Genomic DNA, 4,984 nt, shown 5'->3' on the forward strand with positions numbered 1-4,984 from the left:
CAGGAGCGGTTTGGGGTTGGCCGTGGAACGCTGCAGGTGCTGCTGTCCCTGCCCGAGTGTGGGCTCTGCCTCAYGCCCGCTTCCCTCACGAGGAGCTCCCGTCCCACAGCGCTGCCCGGCTGCCTGGATCTGAGGAAATGTCACCKCCTGCTTTCCCAGCCCAGCCTTTCCTCAGCTTCGGTAGAGCTTTACCTTCCAAGCTACACAGCGAAATAAGTGCTTGTAGCTCAGCTGTCAATAACTTTCTAACCTCCCATTTTTCTCTCCAGCTTGGTCCAGTTTCTACTCATCCTCACTTGCTGTACCAGGGAGGGTTCCCAATGAGGGATTTTATAATGCTAAATCATCACAGATTTCCTAAGTGAAGAGCTGAGTGATAGCCACAAAGAAGAGCAAAATCCATTAGCAGGATTGTTTCATCATGGTTGTTTGAGAGTCCAAGCACAGGTGTCTACCTTTTTTTGCCCCAAAAGAAAACCTCAATAATTTTTATCTTTTAAGTAGTGGTTATTTTTTTAATCTGTTCTGCAAGATTCATATATTTTTGTGCTTATTATTCTACCTGATGTGACATCGGTAACAAAAGCCTCTCCACAGAAACATCTGATAGCAAATTCTGCCTTTAAGGAAACATGCTTCCAGTAATGCAAGGTTAAATTCAACCACAGGCTGTAAGTAGATACAAGGATAACAATCCTATTTGGAGCAACTAGGACAGAAATAGATGTCTTAAGAAAAAAGGCACATGGAAAATAAACACCTAGTCTAAAATTTGATGGGGGGAGCCAATAAAACACTGCTACAACAATCGAAATGAAGGTAGCTCTATACTTCTATCAAAATGGGAATCTAGCTTTTGGCAATAGAAATGGGATTAAAAATTAAATACAGAATGGTCTAGACAGTCAAGAATACCAAGTTGATTAAAGCAAGGACAGGAAACGAGACAATCCTGTTCTAATCCTGATTCTGCTGCATTCACTGTGTGATTAACCACTCCAAATACCCACAGCTAACCCCCCTTGTTTTAAAATAAGGRTAACAGTGACTTAATTAACAAATCCTTGTAACTCCTCTGACAGTGAGTGAGCACATCTTGGAAAAAAAATAGACTACATTGTAAATGCTAAGTATGAACATGGTTACTCCTTGTAGCCTGCTAAATTCTAAAAGAGTTAAAATAGCTGCTGCTTTCCCCTCTTTGGTTCTACTGTCATCTATGATAGCTGATGTTTAATATATGGAATATTTTAGCAAATTCCATAATATTTTGTTCTGCTTAGAATTTCCATTTAAGCCTTGAAACATAGTTTTAAGGAGCTTGGATGCAAAGTAACGAATTCATTATTTACAATATTCCATTATCTTCAGACCTGTTCTCTTCCCCCTGCTGAACTGGCAACCATTAGGACAGTTTTACAGACCATATCTACAACTTGTGAATAGAAACCACATGCATGGGTTGCTGACAAGCTGTTAGCAATTTGTCAAGTGGAGTGACCATCTTGTCAGAATGCTGCAGGATCATTCCCTGGTGTTATAAAATCTAACATTTACCAGGAATCCTTAGCTCTGAAGCTGAATTTCACTTTAAGAGGCTGTAAGAAGAACACAGAATGACAAGGTCATTATGTCCATTGATGATGGTAAATATGGCTTTATGGAAATAAATATTTTTATTCCGCTTATCTGTGAGAAGACTGTCACTTTTCATGTTTCTTTTCAGCTTAGGTTATATTTACCCCTAGCTTGCTACTGTAACTATAAATTTACACTTAGGGACTTTTCTCCTGCTTCTGACCTCAACAACAACCATTGCCCTACAGAGTCTACAAATCCAGTAGCTACTGAAGCATAGATGTTTCCTAAGTGTGTAGTTTATACACATTTGTTTATTGACATTTTGTATAACCAAACTTAATTAACTCTGCATTGCTGACCCTGTATAAAATCGAAATCCATGTTTTGTGAGTCTTATCTRCCAGCAGGCAAGAATTCCACAGAAGTAAGGGATTAATTGCTTCAAGTAAATGTGTTGGTGGGGTTTTTTTTTCCTCTGAGAGGGAGGTTTGTTGCTTTGATCCGTGTAAAAACCAGTGAGTTAAAAAAGCCCTCTTGGTCTTTCCCTGCTAATTGCTCAGGGTAACATATGAGCTGACAAATGTTGTACTAACTCTGCTTAAGATCCCAAATGCTACATGGAACAAGCGAGTTGCAGCAGTCTGTTGAGAAGTAGTGATTACCACACGTCACTTTGGCACAACTGACCCACGGTTCACCATAATAAAAACTTATTGGAGTGTTAGATTCTGGTTGGTTTGTTTGTTTGTTTATTAGGGATTTTTTTTTTTGCATGTTCTTGCTCTTCCTTTTTTAAGAACACTTAGAGCTGTACAACTTAAAGCCACTTTATTTGCAGCTTCATAAAAATCCAGGTTTAACGCTATATTTTGCAGTAGGTAAGTATGAAGCTGTTCCCTTTTTTTTTTTGAGATGGGACACTTTCACCTTCCATTAAACAGAAGCCAGAAGATTGTATGTTTTGATTTATTACCAAGAATACAGGGAGCAATAGTACCAACACCTGAGTTGTTCTGCAGGGAASTCGAGTAGCTCAGTAATTACAGCAACAGATTGAGGGCCAGTARCTGTTTCTAATCCTCTCTGAACTATTAGACACTGACCTCATCCAAATCACTCCATCTYACTATTTCAGTCATCACAGCAAAATATATCTTTACTTAGCATTTTCCTTACCAATCTAACCTTAAATAGCCTTCTGTGATTGCATGTGATCGCTGCAAAATCTATCAAGTAGGTGTGAGAGTCTTTGAAATACGAACTCTCAGGTTTGCAACTCCCTTATTTAACCTTTCCATTACTTTTGTTTAGACTGGTCACATTTTTTTACTGYTTGCYTGAATAGGACAGGAGCCTCCCAATRAGCTTCCTGGATTTATATAGTCGAGGAGCCCAGTTATGAAAATATAGTTTCTTCAGTATACAATATACTCTTGAAAGAAAAGGTAAAATTTGATGCATCTTTCATATTTTCCAAATATCCATGGTTAAAATCACAACTGCAAGATTTTGCTAAAAACAGTAAAGTAAGAGTGCAAGTTTTATTATAACTTCAGAGATTTTTTTTTTTGTTTGCTTATACCTGGTAACTCAGGCAATGAGTCAATCTGAGAACAAGGTTGCCAAATCCACGTGTAATAGGACCTGGAGTGTATGGTGACTCAAAGTCATTTTAACTTTTTTTTTTCTTTTAGCAATATCTCAAAAAGTCATTCGGATTTTATAGCCACTGTGCATGCATCATTACGGCTCTGTAACTTATTGGTGGGTCAGAAACCTGACTGCTTTTCCCCCTGAGTTCTGGATTTACTTAGTTGACACGAATCTACATTGAATTTATTGGACTGATATATAGAAAATTCAGTATTTAAATGCCACTCTCCTCTTGGGTAACAGCATCGAGTACTTAAAAGTCACATTTTGTGACCTAAAAATACACATAAAGACACCATCATCAACACTTCTAATTGTACAACCATGAAATTCAACAGCCAGTTGCTATTCTCTGAATCACCTTAGAAATGTTTGTAGTTTATGCTCTGTTTTTCAGATGCTCGCTGCTAGCAGAGCTCCCTGATGCAGTCAGTCACACGCGGCTCTCGCTCCCTTTGCCGCAGGTGTTTGTTATCCCAGCCGTGATTCCCCCCAATGCCCAGGCGGTGCGGGCGCTGCCGCGGGTCTCCAGCGCCACCTGGCGGCTTTCCCTCGCCACTGCCGCTCCCGGTGCCGCTCCCGGCCCCGCGCTCGCTGCCCGCGCGGAATCCCCGTCCCGGGAGACGAAGACTGCACCTTTTCCCCCCAAATAAACCATTGGACAGAGTGATTGTCTTTAATTTTAACTAAATTTAATTTCATACAGATCACTAGCAACATTCTGGACCATAACGTTTGTACTGTCACTGTGAATTTCTAATCAAACTGAGTAAAAAGTTTGATCAGCTGTGCCAGCTGGAGGTCATTGGCTTTTTAACCATCAATGGCTTTCACCTGGAGCTTGTTTCAGGCCTGCTATAAAAGAGCGTGACTGSCCCACGTTGTAGTTTAGTGTGTTCTGCAAGCAGTTAGGAGCGATAAGGTAATTAACAAAAAAACCAAACAAAAAAAACCCTTTCTTTTTGGTTAAAATATTTTATGTATGCTTGTGTGAGATGTATTAAGCTATAGGCTTTTTCTTGCTTTAGCTTTTCCTAAAGAGCWTTTTAAAATGTCCAATAGTAGGACTGTATTGGATTTCTTGTTAATCTGTACTCTATCACCCTACTGTTTTTTTTATTTATTGAATCATTTTTAAAATGCTAGTTAGTGTTTTTTATATCTTTGATATTTATAACAATAAAGAAGAATAAAAAGAAAAATTATGGATGATAATTTAAAAAAAGCTATATTTCAATGCAACCATGTCTGGCAGCTGAATAAGTATGTTTTCTTTCTGAGGTCAGCTTTTAYTAATAGATAGTGTTATGAAATGTTCAAGTTAAGACTAGTGATCTGTCTTGTATTATTTATAACATTGTTTTTATTCATAATGGGCAATCATATTCATAGCTGAATTTAGATGCTTTCGAAATAGTCTTACATAGGAATGTATGAAAAGTCATCAGTTATGTCTTTACTGGTTGAGGTCTGTTGCTCTACAGAAATGAAAATATTAAACTGTGGTATACTTGGTTGGAGTTTTTGCAATATTACTTTTTTATTGAGTATATTTGCCCTATGTTGTAGTAAGAAAGAGTAATGAATTGAGTTATAGAAGTTTAGCTTTGTTTCTGTTCTGAGCTTTCAACTTTTAAGACTGCTTTTAACAACACTTTTTTTATATTATCAAGACTTTTGATTTTTACATTTAATCCAACCTGTGTTCTATTCCTTCTCTCTTTAAAGTGTTGAACTCAAACACTTTATT

This window comes from Malurus melanocephalus, unplaced genomic scaffold (assembly GCF_030028575.1).
Source record: "Malurus melanocephalus ecotype Western Australia unplaced genomic scaffold, MMel_1.1 scaffold_370, whole genome shotgun sequence".
Lineage (NCBI taxonomy): Eukaryota > Metazoa > Chordata > Aves > Passeriformes > Maluridae > Malurus > Malurus melanocephalus.